Source organism: Peromyscus maniculatus, chromosome 13 (genome assembly GCF_049852395.1).
Source record: "Peromyscus maniculatus bairdii isolate BWxNUB_F1_BW_parent chromosome 13, HU_Pman_BW_mat_3.1, whole genome shotgun sequence".
In the NCBI taxonomy this organism is placed as follows: domain Eukaryota; kingdom Metazoa; phylum Chordata; class Mammalia; order Rodentia; family Cricetidae; genus Peromyscus; species Peromyscus maniculatus.
The window spans coordinates 24,256,523-24,267,286 of NC_134864.1; the positions used below are offsets into that span (position 1 = coordinate 24,256,523).

Genomic DNA, 10,764 nt, shown 5'->3' on the forward strand with positions numbered 1-10,764 from the left:
GTCGCCATCTAACACGGTAACCAGAGATCCTGCTCTAAGTAGTCATAACATTTATGGCCAAAGGCTGACTATGAGGTGATGATAGGCCAGTTTCACAGAGGCAAATGCACCCTAGCCAATGGTAACTAAGAGAATGTATTGACTTTTCAGGTTCTTCTTTTAGGGCGCACAGGTCATGAGGCTATGTGGTCAATGTGCTCTTATGCAGACAGTTGTGAACCTGCAACTAAACAACTAACAAGCTAGACAGAAGTGCAAAAGTTCCACAGGTTACCTGGTCTATAGGGACAGAACTGCAGGCCAGACCACAGCCTAATATACAGGACACTCATCGCTCACAGTGAGGTCTCACAGAGAAATGGACCAATCACAGCAGGGTATATATACCACAGAGTGAAAGCTTCCATGTTAGACCCCAGGCACTTTTCCCCTTCACTGTCTCACTCTGTCCTCAACAGGAGTCCCCTAGTAGCTTCCAGTCATGTGCAGTGTCCAGAGGGAACAGCTCCCTCCATCACGTTGGCCTGGTGTGTGCTCCAATGGTGACTACTTACAAGGAGGTCCCTGTCACACTCTGCACATTTGTCCCTCTTTGTCTCCTTTCTGAGACAAAAAGCTGATAAATAACAGAAAACCACACTTTACAAAAACCTGAGCAGGAACTGTCCATGATATCTCTGTGGGCTGGGGAAATCCTGGCAAGCATAATGCACTGACTGCAGAAGAAGCTTCTAAAAATGTCCTGGGTGAATGAGCCTGGCTTTCCAAATTGTGAGCTCTTCTGCTGTCCGGCTGATGGACTCAGCCTTTCCTACAGCCTCTGGCTGTTTGTGAGAAATGAGTGAGCTGGGAGCAAACCCAGAGCTGTCTGGGAGAGAGTCTCTCTGGAGGAACTGGAGGAAAGCTTTGTTTTGAGTGCTTTCACTTCTTTTTACTGACTGGCTGGGGGAGAGGAGGAAGTCCCCAGTGATTTTTCCTTTGGGCACCACTCACTCTGGGGAAAGTGTTAGCAAAGAAAAAAATAAATAAATAACAAAGCCAGCTCAGGGAGAACAGACATCTCTTATCTCCTGTGGTGAAAGCAAAAATCTTGACTCAAACCTCCCATGTTAAAGCTGAAATGTGACTTTAGAAACTTGAGTCATGGAAAGGAATTTGGAAATGGTGGACATGTGAGGCACTATGGGAAAGGTAGTTTGTAGTGGCATGCCAATATAGAGAAAGGCAGCTTGGGAAATGAAGTCTGAAACATAGTGATGCTGTAGAGAAAAGCATGCTGGGAAAGCCAGCATAGGCAATACCTGCCTGTCCAATTCCTCACTGGGCTCTGCAGGTTACGTCTTTCAGAGGAGCCACTTTGTTGGTGAACATAGCATGGGCTTATGTGTTTGGAGCCCGAGAGAAGCAGCACACTTTTGACAGAAAAGTTGGAAGCAACCCATGTTCAGAAGAGGCGATTACTTTTGCATGGCAAAGTCTGGCACAGGTGCCGGGTCATTTCCTCTTCCTATGTGCCACTGTAGATACTTGGGGCTTCCCAGCTCTTGATAGGTGCATAGCTATATGTGGGGCCCTTCTTCTGGGGACAATGTACAGCCATGGTGGCACTTCTGGCCATCTTCTGCCGTGGTGCTGTTGGCACACCAGGCAGGTGCTGTGGTGAGGACTGGGTGTAGAAGAGGCCAAGGTGGGCTCACAGGCCCTTTGTTTTAGCTGAAGACCAGAGATAGAGAGGTGCACTGGAGATGGGGGAGGTGCTACTACAGGGTCCACAGACTTGGCTGAGGTGGTGCAGCCTAGTGAAAACCCCAGCTCCTTGTGTGACTGCTCTTTGATGATGAGGTATGTCCCTATCATTTCATTGCATTTTCTCTTTACAAAGGATTACACAATGGCATTGATATTAAACCCAAGACGACAGTGTTTCTAGCACATTGGGATCTAAGTGGATGTCACTTGGGATGTTTTCTTACCATTTCATGGGCCAGGGATGATGCTGAAGATCATCAATGGAGGGACTCTGGGGGGCTATTGTGAGCATTTAGTGAATTGTGTTTTCAAGTTAACCAAACACATGAGCTGAAATGTCATAGGTCCCTTTTATGATATTCTCCTTGATCTCTTCCAGGGTGCTTCCTGTGTAGGGTGGTACCAGGTGGTGATAAAATAGAGTAACACACCCGGACTCCACACATCTGCTTTCTTCCCATCATAACCCTCTCCTGGGTACCAGTTCTGGGGCACTGAAGGTCCTGGTTCCACATTGCCCTTGCAGTACAGTGCCAGCTCTACTTCTGGTAGAAAGACCAATGTCTGCCAGGTTCTCGTTGCCCTCTTCATCTAGAAGGATATTTTCAGAATTCAGGTCTCAATGGACGATGTCAAGTCATGACAAAACTTGATGCCTGACAAGATCTGCCCGAATGTTTTCTGTGCCTCTTCCCCCTCAGCCTGCCGTCTTCCCTTACTCTTGGAACAAGTTTTCTCAGTCACAAAGAAATGTTGTGGTGTTATAAGAATTTGGAAGAGGCAAATTATGTTAGGATGGTGTAGTTTTTCCAGGGTTTCCATCGAACACAATAACCAGAGGTCCTGTTCTAGGTTATCTGTCTATAAAGTTTATTGACAATGGGTGCTTGTGAGGTGATGATAGGCCAGTTTCACAGAGCCAAATGTACCCTAGCCGATGGTAGGTAGGAACATGTATAGACTTGGCAAATTCTTCTTTTAGGTGTGGCAGGCCATGAGAGTGGGTGGTCACTGAGTTTCTATGCAAGACAGATCTTTGTGAAGCCACAACTCAACAACTAACAAGCTAGATAGCAGTGAAAAAATTCCACAGGTTACTGAAATCAGCGCCCTGGTCTGTAGGGACAGAACTGCTGTCAGCCCACAGCCTTATATACAGGACACTCACCCCTCACAGTGAGGTCTGACGGAGAAATGGACCAATCACAGTAGGCTGTATATAGCCCATGATGACAGTTTCCATGTATGGCCCCAGGCACCTTCCCCCTTCACTGTCTCACTCTGTCCTCTCTAGAAGTCCCCTAATTGCTTCCAGCCATGTACAGTGTCCCAAGGGAACAGCTCCCTCCATCACTTAGGCCTGGTGTATGCTCCAGTGGTGACTATTTACAAGGAGGTCCCTGTCAGACTCTGTACATTTGCCCCTCTTTGTCTTGATTCCTAGACTGAAGGCTGAAAAATAAGAGGACACCACACTTGACAAAAACCTGAGCAGGACCCCACCATGATGTCTCTGTGGGCTCAGGAAATCCTGGCAAGCATAATGCACTGACTGCAGATGGAGCTTCTACAAATGTCCTGGGTGAATGAGCCTGGTTCTCCACATTGTGAGCTCTTCTGCTATCCAGCTGATGGACTCAGCCTTTCCTACAGCCTGTGGCTGTTTATGTAGAAAAAGATGAACTGGGAGCAAACCCAGAGCTGTTGGGAGGGAGTCTCTCTGAAGGAACTGGAGGAAAGCTTTGTTTTGAGTGCTTTCACTTCTTTTTACTGACTGGCTGGGGGAGATGAGCAAGTTCCCAGTGATTTTTTTCCTTGGGGCACAAAAGCACCTTCCTCGAATAAGGCCCCACTCACTCCAGGGAAAGTGTCAGCAAAGAAAAAAATATAACGAAACCAGCTCAGGGAGAACAGACATCTCCTATCTCCTGTGACAGTCCAAAAGCAAAAGTCTTGACTCAAACCTCCCATGTTAAAGCTGAAATGTGACTTTAGAAACTTTAGTCATGTAAAGGGAAATGGAAGTGGTGGACATGAGAGGCACTATGGGAAAGGTAGTTTGTAGTGGCATGCCAATATAGAGAAAGGCAGCTTGGGAAATGAAGTCTGAAACCTAGTGTTGCTACAGAGAAAAGCATGCAGGGAAAGATAGCATAGGCAATACCTGCCTGCCCAATTCCTCACTGGGCTCAGCAGGTTGCCTCTTTCAGGGGAGCCACTTTATTGGTGAACATAGGGTGGGCTTGTGTGTTTGGAGCCTGAGGGAAGAAGCACACTGTTGACAGGCAATGCGTGATTCTCTCCTGCAGTCTTTTGAAGCACCTGATGTTCAGAAGAGATGATGCCTTTACCATGTCGAAAGCTGGCCCAGGTGTCAGGTCATTTCCTCTTCCAATATGTCGCTGGAGATAATTGGGGCAGCCACAGTACTGAACAGGGTGCATAACCATCATTGTGGCCCTTCTTCTGGGGACAACGTACAGGGATGGAGGCACTGCTAGCCACCCTCTGCCCTGGTGCTGTTGGCACAACAGGCAGGTGCTGGTGTGAGGGCTGGGTGTGAAAGAGGCCAAATGTGGGCTCACTGGCCCCCTTTTTTTAGGTGAAGACCAGAGAAAGATGAACTGGGGAAGGGGGAGGGGCAACTCCAAGGTCCACTCACTTGGCTGAGGTGGTGCAGCCAAGTGCAAAACAGAGCTCCTTGTGTGACTGCTCTTTGATGATGAGGTATGTCCCTATCATTTCATTGCATTTTCTCTTTACAAAGGATTACACAATGGCATTGATATCAAACCCAAGACCACAGTGTGTCTAGGACATTGGGATATAAATAGGTGTCTTTTTGGATGTTTTCTGCCCATTTCATGAGCCATGGATTTTGCTGAAGTTCTTCAGTGGAGGGCCTCCTCTCTGTCGCAACTGTCAGCGTTTAGTGAATTACATTTTCAAGTGACCCAGAGACATGAGCTGGAATGTCATAGGTCCCTTTTATGATATTCTCCTCGATCTCTTCCAGAGTGTTTCCTCGGGAGGTGTCGTACTCGGTGGTGATAAAATAGAGCAGAACGTTCAGAGGACACATAGGCCTTCTTCCCATCTTAGACCTCTCCCGGTACCAGTTCTGGGGACTGAGGGTCTTTGTTGCACTTTGCCCTTGCAGTACAGTGCCAGTTCTGCTTCTGGTGTCTATACCAAAGTCCACATTGCCCTCTTCATCTAGAAGGATATTTTCAGAATTCAGGTCTAGATGGACGATGTTAAGGTCATAGCAAATGTTGATGGCTTATAAGATCTCCCCGAATATTTTCTTCTCTCTCATTCCTTGTCGGCAAGAATGGGGTCGGGGCTGTAGAGGAAGAACCACTCCCATGATACTATAGGGGGACTGGAGCAGGGACATGCCAGGAAGTGAGAAAGAGGCTGCATGGCTAGAACTTTGAGCCCAGCTCTGTCAGACATCCCACACCTGGAACAAAAATTCCAAAGATGCAGTGACCCAGGTCACAGGGCCTCCCTCTGACACATCTAGAGAGACCCTACACTAGGTTCTTCATATTTAGAAGGCTCAGAATGACGGCTGAAAGAGATTGAGGGAGAAATTGTTGCCTTCTCTGTGACAGAGCTTCGGTACAAGGACACTAGTATAGAAAGCAGGTCTGAAGGGGGAATTGGTGTGTTTGCTGTCAACTTCCCAGGTACAGCTGGGCCTCACGATGTCTTCCCTTCCCACTTCCTACTGTCAAAGTCCTTCTTCTCTTAGTGACAGAAGTACGTAGAAGGGCATGCTGGGCTGTGTTGATATGGAGACAGGTGAATCAGCCTGTCGGCTTGAAAGGCAGAATAGTCTTGTCAACAGGACCACATATTGGCACAAGGGCTTCTGCATTAGATGGTGGCAAAGCCCCCAGCTCACCCCACCTGCAGTTGGCATGGGACCTTCCAGAGACTGCACACATCCAAAATGTCCATACAGACATGGAAAGACAGAGAGGTCCAAAAACCCATCCCAACAGTGTTTCCCAAATTCTGGCTCATGGTTCTACTGTGACTGTTGTAGGGAAATGTCTTCTGGGTGATTGGACATAGAACACATGGAGGACAGAAGGAGAAAAAGGACCAGCGTTAGTGCCCCATGACAATGAGTTTATTTTCTTCTTGGCATGTATGGCTAAAAGGCACCATGAGTGCTTCTTGCCTGATCATCAGATGCTTTGGATGGCTATCCCAGTGTCCTCTGCTCTTGAGAATGGAGTTAGTTCCCCATGGAGACTCCTGTGGCACTGTAATCACAATGACCTCTTGGGTTGCCCAGTGTCCCATGGACTGGATATGCAGCAGGAGACACTGACTATCCAGACTTTCATCTGCAGATGCTTGTGACAACACCTGGTGGATGCCACACTCTGTGCTATCAGAAGTCAGAGTTCATTACTTCTTGTCTGTTCACCTGAACTGCAGGGAGATCTTGAGGTTCTCCTTTGAGCCTTGACCATAGTCCCTCTGCCAGGCACCAGATCATCACATAAGATTGCATCAGGACATTTCTTCCTTACACACGATGGCCTCACATACCTTCTTCATCCCTTGCTTAGGTGAGAGAATTGACCTTGTTTTTCCAGTCAAGTCTTGTTCTAGACAGGCATGACCCTCAGCAACAATCAACCACCTGACTTTGTAGTCAGAGATCCCACAATTGAGAACATAATGCCCAGGAAATACAAGGATCTAAGTCACATGGCTGCCATGAAAAAATCAGTAGAGTCTCCTCCTCCAGGCTCCTCAGATGTGAAAGACTGAGGATTGGAAATTGATGGATCTTTTGTAATCAACCTCTGTCCTTTGAGGACATTCTCCCGGAATGCCACGGTAGAGAGTGCTGTGACAATGCAAACATCTCGTCTAGACTGGGTGCCCAGGGTATGCAGGAACTGGGATCCAGCTCAGCCTCCCACAGTTGACCTCTTCAATGTGACATCAGGCCTCACAGGTCTTGACACACTCTGCCTGTCCAGTTGAACTGTAGGGGGACGTTGAAGTTGCCCTTTGGGCTTTGACCATAGTCATTCTTTCAGGTCCTAGATCTCCAAGCAGAGTCTTCTATATGAACATCTGTTCCCTGTGGACAACAGCTCCACAGCACAACACCCACCACCCACCTCACTCTGATCACAGTCTTTGGTGTCTTCTGCTAGTTCAGTTACATCAGACACCACCTGAGTATGTTTCAGCAGGATTTCTTCCTGAGGAGGTATGCTAAGTGGCAGGGTTTAATCCAGCTGGTGTAGAAATACATCTGAACATCCCATTGGACCCCAAAAAACAAACATGTACATTTCTGATTTTTCGATGAAAAGGCAGAGAAAATAAAATGCAAAGCACATATGTACCCTCTCAAACCTGCATGCCCAGTTCCTTGGGCTCTTCATCCTGTCTCTGTTGCGGGAGCCACTTTGTTGTTGAACATGGGTTGGACTTGTGTCTCTTGATCCCCCGAGAAGCAGCATAATCTGGAGAAGCAGGCCCTGATTCTCTTGCAAAGTCTCTGGAAGCACCCGATGCTCTGAGGGTTCAGTGCATTTTCCATGTCAGAGTCATTTCCAGGGGACAGAGGAGTTTCTTCTTCTGATATGCTTCTGCAGACACTCAGAGAAGTCTCACCTCTGGATAGGGTGGCAGAGCTCCACGTGGGGCTCTTCTTCTGGGGATAATGTACAGGCATGGAGGCACTTCTGGCCACCTTCTGCCCTGGGGCTGCAGGCACAACAGACAGGGGCTGGTGTGAGGGCTGGGTGTGGAGGAGGCCAAAGGTGGGCTCACTGGCCCTCCGTTTTGGGGAAGACCAGAGACAGAGGGATATACTAGGGACGCAGGAGGCCCAGCTCCAACGTCCACAGACTTGACTGAGGTGTTGCAGCCGAACTCAAGGGGCAGCCCCTTGCGGGCCTGCTCTCTGATGATTAGGTATGTCCCCATCAACTCATCGTATCTGTTTCTTTTCAGGGATTCCAAAACGTCAATCATATTAAAGCCGAGGTCAGAGAGTGTGTCTAAAACCTTCGGATCTAACAAGGTTTCACTTGGGATGTTTTCTTTCCACTTCATAACCCATGGATGTTGCTGAAGGTCTTCAATGGAGGGCCTCCTCTCTGGGGCAACTGTCAACATTTGGTGAATTAAATTTTCCAGTTGCCCAGAGACGTGAGCTGGAATATCATAGGTGCCTGTGACGATCTTCCCCTCGATCTCTTCCATGGTGTCTCCTTGGAAGGGGTGGTTCCCGGTGGTGACCAAATACAGCAGCACACCCAGACTCCACACATCTGCCTTCTGCCCATCATAGCCCAACCCCAGGACCTGTTCTGGGGCATTGAAGCTCTTGGTCCCACATTGCTGGTGTAGTAGAGTTCCAGCTCTCCAACTGGTGGCGAGGCCAAAGTCTGCCAGCTTCACATTGCCCTCTTCATCAAAGAGGATATTTTCGGGCTTCAGGTCTCGATGGACGATGTCAAGGTCATGGCAATACCTGATGGCTGACATGATCTGCAGAATATTTTCTGTGCCTCTTCCTCCTGCAACCTGCCCTCCTCTGTCACTCTTTGGAACAAGTCTCCTCCCGGGGCAAACTCCGTGATGAAGTAGATTTGCTCTGGTGTTACCAGCACCTGGAAGAGGCAAATGATGTTGGGATGGTGCAGTCTTTCGAGGGCCATCATCTCAGATATGATGAACCGGAGGTCCTCCTCGAGGTTTTCTATCACTTTGATTGCCACCGGAATGCCTGTGAGGCGATGGTAGGCCAGCTGCACAGAGCCAAATGCACTGTGGCTGATGGGAAATAGGACCATATATTGGCTGTTCAGGCTCTTGGTGTTGGGATGGCAGTCCATGAGGCTAGGTGGTCAATGTGCTCCTGTGCAGACAGGTGGTGGCAAAGTCTCAGCTCAACAACTAACCAGATAGCTATGAGAGTCCCACAGGTCACCTAAGTCACTCTGTAGGGACAGAGCTGCAGCCCAGCCCAGGGCCTTATATACAGGACCCTCATGCCTCACAGTTGCTCCTTGTGAGGTCAGAGTGAGAAATGGACCAATCACAGCAGGCTATCTATAGCCCACAGTGGCTGGCTTCATGTTGTGCCCCAGGTACCTTTCTCCTTCTCATGAAAATGAGGTTAGTCTCCACCAGCTTCTGCTTCAGTGGATGAGACAGGCAGATGGATATTATCTCATCTACAAATTACAGCCAGCACAGTCTTCAGTGGACTTTGTCCTTGGCTTCTGTGTACCTCAAATCATTTCTGGCTTTTTGAGGATGAGGTACCTTTTGAACAGGTCTCCTGTAGAGAGGCAAAGTCATTAGGGACTTGTCAAAGCCATGTTTACAGTCTTCTGTTCTTGGGACCAGCAGGGGACTAAAGGCAGGAAGATCCATGGCATGGGGAGTGCTTGGCCACTCTCTAGCCTGAACCTGTTAGTCCCAGGCCTGGCCCAGCAGTTTGCTTCCAGTGTTGACTAAAGGCCACATTAAATATGAACTCCCAGAGAGTAGGAGGAGGCCCCCTGGTGTCTCTGGGCATGGACTTACTCTATCTGAGGAGGTAGTGAGGAGGTTGGGAGTGGGGAAGGGCTCTAGGTTCCTGTCATGCCTGTTGACCTCAAGTAGTTCTAGGAAACTCCTATGATGTCTGAGCTTCTTATAGATAGGAGATCTGAATTTCTACCTTGTGATCCTGGGTACTGATTGACCTTAGAACCATTGTCCTGGACAACTCCTAGAGCATGGCTGCAGCCTCCTGTCTGCTTCTCCAACCGTCTCCAGTCATTCCTATCTCACAGTTCCTGAGAGTCACTCCATTTGGGGGACAGGATCATTTCTCTCAGTCAGAGGCCAAGCTCTTGTTTTATTTGAGACAAACATAAACTAGCTCATAAGGACTGGTGGGAACTGAGTGACCAAAGTAAAATGGCCACTCTGTCCTGACCCATCTTCTGAATCCTGCTCATCTTCTCCATCACAAGTCGCAACTCCTCCGCCTAAAGCAATGGACGAGGGCATTTTATGGTTTCTTTATCGGTGGTGGGACCACCATCCAGCTGCCTGCTGTCCCACACCATGACCAAAAACATCTTAGGAAGAAAGGATTTATTTAGCTTGCATATCCCATTCAAAGCCCATCACTGAGGATAGTCGGGGTAAGAACTCAAGCAGGAGCAGAGACAAGAAGCATGGGGGAAAGTTACTGACTTGTTCTCCATGACTTGCTCAGCTTGATTTCTCATATGACTCAGGACCACTGCCCAGGGCTGGCACCGCCCACAGGGAACTGGAAGAGCCTTATCCGTGTTTAAGAAGGTGGCCCATGGCCATGCCCACAGGACAAAGTGGTGAAGGCGATTTCTCAGTTTCCTCCTTTTTGTGACTCTTGCGTCAAGTTGACAAAACCCAGCCAGTATTCCTGCCTCCTCTTGTGCCCATGTAGCAAGACCCCCAAGCAGGACACCACAGAGCCAATATCCCGAGCAAGTACAAAGGGGTTTATTAAAACATGTAAGCCCAGCCTTGGTCCACGTCTAACACACTGGCTAGCCAGGTAAAGGAGGATGGCCCTGAGCTCTCAGAATGAAGGGTTTTTAAAGGAAAAACTGAAGGCTAAGGGGCACAAGCCTTCCCATCACAGGGTCACACGTCAGTTAACAGGAACATTTAGCCAAGAGAAGAACTATAGAAAACCAAATATGTTTGGAGACTCTCCCAGTACTGTTGGAGACTTTGATGGATTAAGCCTTTGTTTTAGCTATTCCTTGGCCAGCAGCTTACCCACCCTGGAGGGCAGGGAGTAGCCTTGACTGGAGTCTTAGGTTGGTGTCTGTGTCTCTGAAACTTGGTTCAGCTTTTATGTTAGTATTTCTAGACATGAAGTTTTCTTTTAAATGGAGTTTCTCTTACTTCTTTCTCACTCTCAGTCAGAGTCTATTTCCTTCCTGTTCTGCAGACTGAGAAGTGGCAGTGTCTCTA

At 48.4% G+C, this 10,764-nt stretch overlaps 1 pseudogene across 1 annotated transcript; it reads right to left on the minus strand.

Annotated features, from left to right (window-relative positions):
• Positions 1 to 1,043: 1,043 nt before the first annotated feature.
• LOC143268284 (putative sperm motility kinase W pseudogene) lies at positions 1,044 to 8,760 on the minus strand (annotated as a pseudogene). Its single transcript, XR_013044016.1, has one exon. The product of XR_013044016.1 is annotated as a putative sperm motility kinase W pseudogene (transcript).
• Between the last annotated feature and the right edge of the window lie 2,004 nt (positions 8,761 to 10,764).